Source organism: Aphis gossypii, chromosome 3, assembly GCF_020184175.1.
Source record: "Aphis gossypii isolate Hap1 chromosome 3, ASM2018417v2, whole genome shotgun sequence".
NCBI lineage: Eukaryota > Metazoa > Arthropoda > Insecta > Hemiptera > Aphididae > Aphis > Aphis gossypii.
The window spans coordinates 35,835,919-35,845,801 of NC_065532.1; the positions used below are offsets into that span (position 1 = coordinate 35,835,919).

The following is a 9,883-nucleotide window of genomic DNA, read 5'->3' on the forward strand; positions in this document are numbered from 1 at the left end:
TTATTATGGTCTCTTTTTGAAATAAATGAAATAAAGATACGTATACTGTTACTATGGGAACACGTAGATATGTCTTGTTATCATACCAAATACTGTGTTTAAATACAAACAAAATAACATTTTTCTAAAAATCTAAAAATGTCTAAATATTGGACATGTTCCCTAACAAAAGTGGCACTAATACTTTCAGCAAACTGTGAGGTATAACAGTAAACAAATTTGTGACGATACGTTTAACGATGTAAATTTGTAGGTATGCGTGAAAAAAAATTGGGACTTGCTATTATAGTTTAGTTTTTATAATATATTAAAATAATTGTTTAAAATGTATAGTTAAACAATAGCCTACGACTGACCTCAGAATGTGTGTATAAAATCGACGATGAATCGATTATTATTGTCGATGGTTATGAGATGTGACAAAATGACAACGGCTTGGTGCTTTGAATGGTCTTGAGGGGTTCGAAGTGTTGATCACTGCGTTCGAACTACGACTGACGAATTTAATCTCGAGAATCTAGTCGTTAAGATATTTTGAAAAGCATAAAATTATAATAAATAATAACAGCCAATAGAAAAAGAGTATTGTAAGTCTTCAGAGCGGTGATTGGCTGAATTATGCAAAACCCCACAGAATGCCATGCCCATTGTTGTTGTTTAATAATCATTATTATTATTATTCATTTAAAGATATTATAATATTAATATATAATATATTTCCCGGGTATATGAATAATGATATTAATGAGAGAAAAATTGTTTTTATTATTTATTAGTATATTTATGCAAATTTATAATCACCTTAAATTATTATTATTTTGCGTATATATAAGATACATATAACTTTATAGCATTTTATAATTGAAATAACTATAATTCAAAGGATCATTCCCAAAATTTACAAATAACTATTCACGGGGGTGGATCAAGTGGGTGAAAGCTAGTGGGTTATATACTCAAAATTAAAATTTTTGAAAATCCAAGTTTTGTTACTTAAAGTAACTAAACTACAGGTTTGAAAGTTGAATTTCATACCTGATACTACACGTTGTACTCTATATTTATAGTTTACCATTATATATTATAATAATTATAATAATGGTAATATTATTGAAAAAGTTATAGGTACCCCTTACTTAGTGAGATAGTTCAAATTAATATTTTAATACTAATGATTTTGATATTGTACAAAAAATAGCAATAATTTAGTAAATAAAAATAATTCATCTATAGAAAAATAAACTTTGGATTGATAATAAAATGTAAGTAAATTGAAATTTTTTATTTATATTTCATTACATAGTTTATAATGAAATAAAAATAAAAACAATCAATTTAGTGGCAACAAATATACAAAATGTCCAATATTATAAAAACTACGTAGGTACTATATCAGTAGGTCACTGTAATGGATTTATTAAATTTGAATTGATAACATTGATACCAATGAAAGGTATCATTATCTACAATGAACGACTCTGAATGGAAATGATTTGTCAGCCCTAAGATATAAATTTTAAATTGGGTGGTGAATAAGGTAGTTTGTTTTAATGACCTAAATACACCTGAGTTACTTAATATACAAAATATTTTTTTAATTTTAAATACAAAATAATTTGCAAATATTCATGATTTTGACAAATTTTTGTCAATATTTTAACTTAAAATGATAATAAAAAGTGTGCATATGTATTTTTATAATTTTCGAATCATTATAAGACAAACTTATGAGGAACTTTGTATTAAATATTCAAGTATTTTAACTCTGCCAAGAAGGTTAAGTTAGGTTAGGTTATAAAAAAAAAAAAAAAAACTATCAAAAACGAAATATTTCAAATACGTATATTGTATATATAATATTTTAATAGAATTAAAATTAGAAAATTTTTTTGAAAATTAAATTATATAAAAAAATGCCAATTTAATTAACTAGTGACATTTTCAAGTGTTTACGACGTTTACTTTTTGAATAAAAAAAAAATTGAGGATAAATTGTTATCGTTACGCAATTTCATTAAAATTTAAAATTCAAACTCACATTAAAATTTTCCTGTAATGATGTTTTGAGTTTTCTCTATACTTATTTGAAGGAAAGTTTATGGAAAGCTTAATTTTAATTTTTTTAACCCTTACAAAACGTAAAAACTGTGTTTTTTGTTTATTATTTCTCTCTTAGAACAAGTTTCAATATAAATAGAACAATAATATTATACAGTTATTGATTACTGACAGTTATGAATGTCTATTTAAAAAATGTTAATTTATTGGATATAATATTAATCGTCTAGACCAATAAATTAAAAATTATAATAAACATCGACTTTATTCTGAAATACTATACTATTATATTATGAATATATAATAGTTTTGTATTAATTAATTTAAACTCTAATAGATATACAAACATTGAGTAAGTATAACTAATTAAATTCTACGGAAATGTTAGATATTATACGTGTTATCTACAGTATATGATGTTGATTAAAAAATTAAAACATAATTTTTTCTTATACTATTAATGAAATAAAAATAAAATACATTTTTACATGAAAAGCTCGAAATCAGATGATACGATGAACAAAAAAAAAGGGTGGTAATTAAAATTAAATTTGAATTCGAAAATAAAGGTATCATTTTAAACAAAAAACGATTCTGAACGAAAATTATTTGTCAGCCTAGGATATAATTTAAAATTGTTGGTGAAAACGAAGTTATTAAGTTATCATTATTTATAAAAATAAAATCAAAAAAAAATATTTTAAATGCACATAAATATCATTAAAATAAGGGAAATATTAAAAAAATTAAAATATGTAAAAAACGTCAATTTAAATAACTACCTAATGAAATTTTCAAGTATTTACGACTATTTAAATTATTTAAAAAAATTTGTGATTTTTACTAAATTTGAACAATAAATGTTAATAAAAATAAACTGTGACTTACGATGGTTTTAACTATAATAAGAACGACTCATGAAGAACCTTGTATTGAATTTTCTAGTTATTTTATCGACACTTCAAAAAAAAAATGCTCAGAAAAATCGAAAATTTCAGTGGTCAATAAATAACTCAAAAAAGCCAAAATATTTCGAAAATTTAACCGTGTATTGATAACGCTAATTTAAACATTTGATGAAAATTTCAAATATTATTATAATATAATGATAGTCAATACTATAAAAGCAAGTCCTGATTTTTTGTCACGTATACAAATTTATACTGTTCAACGTATTTTTTACTGTTATACCTGACAGTTTGCTGGAGGTTTTATTACCACTTTTATTAGGGGGGACATGTCTAATATTATTATTACTAGAGATTTTTAGATTTTTAAAAGAACTATGTTATTTGTATCTAAATTAAACTATTTGGTATGAAAACAAAATATATTTACGTGTGTTCCTATAGTAACAGTATGTGTATCTTTATTTCATTTATTTCGAAAAGGAAACACAATAAGTTACACAAAATAAGTTTCGTGTCTCTCTTATAAAATTTAAATTTCGACTTATATATATATATTATATATTATAATATATTAAAATAATTATTTAAAGCTTATAGTTAAGCAATCGCCTACGACTAACCTCAGAATGTGTATATAGAATCGACGATGAATCAATTATTACTGTTGATGTAGGTTTCTATATGAGATGTAACAACTGCTTGGTGCTTAGATTTGTCTTACGAGGTTTGAAGTGTAGATCACTGCGTTCGAACTACGACTGATGAACTTAATATCGAGACTCTAGTCGTTAAGATATTTTAAAACGCCTAAAATTATAATAAATAATAACAGCCAATAGAAAAAGAGTATTGTAAGTCTTCGGAGCGCTGATTGGCTGTAGTATACGAAGACCCACATCATGCCATGCCCATTGTTATTTTTTAATAATCATTATTATTGTTATTCATTTAATGACGTTATTATATTATTATATAATATATTTCCCGGATGTCTGAATAATGCAATTAATGTGAGGAAAAATTATTCTTATTGACACTTAAAAAAAAATAAAATACTTGGAAAAATCGAAAATTTTATCTAACCAAGGTTAGATTGGGTTAGGTTATGTATATATAAAAAAACATTTTAAATATTTACAAGTAAATGAATGATAATATTTACATACAATTTACGATAAATTAATTCGTATCAGTATACGCAATGCTAATGTATTATCATTATCATAACGAACGGTCCATCCTGGCCATCCTTACCTTAGTAAACATAAATATACATAAAGACATTGCATTCATACTATTTCCAATGCACCAATTTAGTTATATAAGTATACTCGTATATATGCACGTAACTTACCCATCTTAAGTATAGGTACTTGGTACATTCGTTCTATATACTGACAATGTTTATCACGATTATTATACCTACCTATTTTGTGTGTTTGTATTCGTTTAGTCATACTGTTACATTTATTTTGAATGCCCTCTAGTATAAATTACAACACTTAGAATATTTATTATGTGATATAATGTCGGTACCTACGGTAATAAACAGACGTGATGAAACGTATTATAGGTACACGAGAAAGCCGGAAATTATGGTTGGTAGTTCTTTGTAATTTATACAAATACCGATTGGAATATTTTATTACATCTATAATATTATTCTAGCACTTCAGAATTTAGGAATAAATTATGATTGAACACTGGATCTTGTTAAAAATAACAGTTTTAACACGCTCCAATATAAAAAAAAAGGGAATGCTTTGTCATCAATATGGAAATACACTTCTTATTGTATTTATATTGTATTATAATATATAGCCCATTTCCCATTTGTCCTGTATTATCACAAAGTTTCATGGACAACTTATTTTGATTACTTTACAAAATTTACTATAACAGTCATTCGGTCCGTTACGTATACGAATGCCAAATGTAGTTTCGTGTACTACTAAAAGGCGTATATAGTTACTAAAATACATTATCACAGGCATGTGTTGTTTCTAATTGGTTAAAATTTAATTTTGTATATGGTAGAAATAAATTAGTAGTATTTAATGTAGTTTCCTATTAGGTTTTTTTTTTTTGGCTTTCTTTTCTAATAAAGCTGTTCGAGAAAGATAATCTGTTAAATACTTAAAAATCTTTTTAAGTCTTCAATTCGCGTAGACGATATGAATTTATATTTTTTAAATTGCTTAATTTTACTATTATCTGTAAAAACGTTTACGTCACCTATTAAAATTACGTTCCAAAGTTATTTATTTCAATATTATAATTTCATAATTATACCTCCAAAATACCAACTATATTTGATTTTTTATCAGAAACCATTATCGAAGTTACATATTGAAGTATATTTAAGTTTTAGTACATATAATAAAAAAAAAATTACTCACCGTTCTTTACGAATTTTTTTCATATAACTTCAATTAAATTATTTCATATTTTACACATTATTCAATATCCATATTAGACGCCAAGTCAGAATATTTACGTTGATTATTGAATTTATTGTATACAAATCTGGCTTTCAACTAAAAATATAATTTTCAATAAATATAAAAAGTAAATATAATAAATTTTATAACATATGGCACCATAGAATATAAATAAAATGTATTTTAAATTTGCAATATATTTTTGTTATACAATAGAAAACTATCACCATATAAAAACCTGTTATGTCTATTTTATTGAAAACATATTTTTATTTACAAAACTTGACGAAAATATTATTTTTTATGTAGACTGGTTTCACAAAGTTGAGAATAACAATGATTATAAATAAACTGCAAATTGATTTTTTCATGAAGACTCATGAATTTCTATAGTTATATTTATTTTCTCGTATACTATAACATAGCACCTATGAGTAATAGGTAAACTAATAACCAACAATATTTTGAAACACTCACAACTATTTTGTATTCTTGTAAATTATTGAAACCATCACACATTAGCTGTAATTACTAAGTATATGTTATGTAATTATATGTTACCTTTTTACTGTTATTTATGTATTAATTTTTTTTTACGATTTTTGTTTGATTTTTTATTTTTTTCGAGTATTATTATGTTCATTATATCTATTTATGGTCTCAGGATTTTGCCTAGTTATTCAGATTTATTATTTTCTTTTCTTTGTACATATAAGGTGAATCGTATATATTCCAAAATCCAATTGGAAATCTAACGAATTCCTGACGGGGACTTTATCAAGGAGAAAATCAAATCACGCGGAATTACCTTTACTGTGCGTAAATACGCCATAAATCAGTAGATAACTTCGGAATTTTTATGAAACATATTTTCCTGAATCATATTATAACCTACAGTTAATAGATTTTGAATTGTCTATATTTCTATAATATGTCTTACATTTTTTTTTATATACAAAATATGTTATATATTTACAACAAACAAAAATTTATTCAAATCATAAAAATAAAAATACTTAAAAAATAGAAAATATTGTTATAACATAATACAATAATAAGTGTGAGGTAGGGTATCCCATATAGTCTTATTGGAAAACTTACATAAAATGAAACGTTCTGAACTGCATCATTAAATTTTATTTTATATTTAATTTGATAGAACTAACAATATTAAATAGTGGTAAAAATAAAAAAATTAAGAAATATTTTGGTTTTTGTATTATATTATTTCCTAAAAGCGCACAAAAATAATAATAATTAAGTACCCAAATCAATAAGTTTCTCTTAAACAAAGTAAATATTTATTTTGTTTTATCTATCTATCTTTTTTTTTTTTTTACTATGAGAACTTTTGTATTGTATTGTATTTATATCTATGTTGTTATAAGTTTTTTACACTAATAACGCCATTGAACGATGAATCGAAAATAAAGCTCATCTCTACATCAGTAATTATTTGATCTCAAATTTGCGAACATTGCATAATTATTCACTATTAAATCACATATTGACACATAGTTTCACCACATGACGTAGATTGACCCTTATCTAATATTTTATTTTGATAATATTAAGACAATATGTTTTACGTTTAAACTAATTTAACCTTTTCACTGCCCAGACAATTTTGAAATGGCACATCCACGGACCCAGGTTTTTTTTAAAAAAATGTTCATCTTCGTCTCAATTTTTTGTATTCTAACTAAATAAATTTATTTCATAAATATATATATATAAATTAATGGGAATCAACTAATTTTTAACAGATATTATGTATTTAGTATAATTTTAAATCAAATTCTATAAAACTGCAAAACAAGTAAAGCATTCAAAGGTATTTAAATTTTTTGTGTTTTAATATTTACAAGGATTCTATGAATATAGCTACTTCAAACAAATTGATTGTATGACCGATAATGTTTCTGAGAGTGGCATGGTAGTGATTACCTATTTTATATTTCCTAAAACAATATTCTCAATTTTTTTTTCTTTTCAAAAAATAGTTATAAGCATTTTATTTAAAATGAATATTTTTAATTTTGTTGTATACTCTTTTTATATGTCAGTCTATATTTTTTGTTTTATTAGTTTTTACTAGGTAAAATTTATTTATTTTTTTTACTCTTCCATAGTTAAATATAAACAGTAAGAAAAAAAATGTAAATAAAAGCAACAACTATGTACGTCCTTTGATCTCTTAAAAATGTAATATTCTATCCCTTTCCACTTAAATTTAATTTTTTTGTTTATGAAAAATAAGTCGTTTTCCGTTTATTAAATATTTTTGTTCACATGAATCATTTAAATTATAGTTCTATAGAATGTAACTATCATAGATCAAATAAAAATCTCTACAGACGGATGCGCGATGCGTTCGTCAGTGTGACATCTTATAATATTTGTTAGACGTACATTATTTATAAAAACATATTAGTTAATCAGTATAGAAGTTATCTAATTTAAAATACAAAGATATTTAGTTTTTTTGAATGTAAACATAAAACTATTTAATCAATATTCATTTTTTAAATTTAAATGGTTTTAATTAAACGTATTAACACAGTTTAGTTGGCATATTAATCTTAAATACCAATGATCGAATTTTGAGGTGAACGTCTTATAATATTGGTGACCGTATATATAATTGAATAACTTCAGGATAACTACTATTTATAATGTATCTATGTAGATTTTTTAAAGAAGGTAGGTATACTAAGTAATATTTAAAAACTGTTTATTATTTATTTGATTTTTAATTTTTAGACTCAAGTGTAGGATTATGAAAAATCAATATTGATAAATTATTGTGTATAATGTATATAATATACAATATAATACATGAAAAAAATTATTGCCTTTCAAAATAAAAATAAAATTTGTAATACTAGATTGTTTTACATTTCTTTTGTAACTTATTTAAATAGATTTTGAAAAATAAAATTTCACTGTTATTTCTAAATAAAATCCACTTATATCACGTTTAAGTAGATTGATAGCTAACTGTTTTCTATAATCAACAAGTCTTAAATAATTTGCTACATTGTATGACTACCTATATTTTTGAATCAATATGACTTTTTAGACTTGTTTACTATTAAAGACTATCAAATTCATCCACTAAATTCAAACATACAATACTATTCGTGTTTCTTTTAATGTTTATTCAGATGTACACATTTTATTAAACAATCCTATTTTATCATTAAATCATGTTTCAAATTTTATAACCCATTCATTCACAATCTCTATAACAACAGATATTATTTATAGTTACGTTTCTTATTATCGCATAATATTAAACTGTTGTTATGAAGATATTGTATTAATATATTTTTGCTTACAATTTTTACTTACATGAGATAATGGGACCAAAATAATGGCTGCTACATAGATATTTAACTGTTAATAGAAATTGTACTATAGTGTTTTGTATCTGTAACAAATCACTGTAAAAATGAATTAAAAATTATTAGCTACATAATTATATGTACTCATCTGTTTAAAATTTAAATTAAAAACATTTAGAAGAAAACTTTTCTGAACATCTTGTAATATTTTCTTCGTTAAATGTATCTCTTGGGTATATTTTCTCCATTTTACAAATGCGTAATATTGCAAATTTATGTTCAGAAGTTCTAATTTTGTATTGTTAGTTTTAATATTAGAGCGAATTGACATATTATCAAAGTTAATGTTGCGAACATTTTCTATTGTTGATTTAAAAAAAAAAAAAACTTTTAAACGTGATATTATCTTTTTATACATTAATATTTTATACATCTACTCATAACTCACTTTAAAATTAACATATTGTAAAAAATTAACGAGAGAATCTATACAATGTAAACCTAACCTAACGAATTGAACCCTATATAATTAATACAATTATATTTCTTTATGAGTATTCAACTAAAATTGGCCTTTATCTCGTAAAAAAAAAAATACAATAGTATTAAAAAAAATAAATCACTAGTGAATTTTCTCTAACACATTGTTAAAAAATAATTATGCATTACATAAACCGTTGTATGAGATTTTTTGATACAAAAATTCATTTTTTTTATCGAAAAATTGTTCAGTATGAGAAATATAAAGAAACTTATATACTTGGAGTATACACTACATAGCGTAATAAATATAAATTACAATTTTCGATATCAATAATAAAAGAAAAAAGTAATAAACTTGTTAAATTGTCTATCAAAATATATACACTATTAAGATATTACAATTTAGTTATTTGATCTAATTTGTAGATTTGAATACACGATAAACTTATCAATTGGAATAATTCGAAAGAGAAATAAGCTTTTAAGGTATAACTATAACTAGGTATACATACTTTAATGTATTCATATCACGCATAATCTAAGTGAGTTCAAAATATGTTCATTTCTAAACTTAATGGACTAGAAGAGACTAGACAGATACACTACATCACGTGGTTTAAAATACATCAGAATTAAGTGTAAA

At 23.5% G+C, this 9,883-nt stretch overlaps 1 long non-coding RNA gene across 1 annotated transcript; it reads right to left on the reverse strand.

The window, feature by feature from the left end:
- Positions 1 to 5,374: 5,374 nt before the first annotated feature.
- Positions 5,375 to 9,883, reverse strand: LOC126551290 (uncharacterized). Its single transcript, XR_007605161.1, has 3 exons — positions 9,753 to 9,883; positions 8,765 to 8,856; positions 5,375 to 5,506 (listed from the first exon to the last, which is right to left on the reverse strand). It is a non-coding gene; the product is annotated as an uncharacterized LOC126551290 (long non-coding RNA).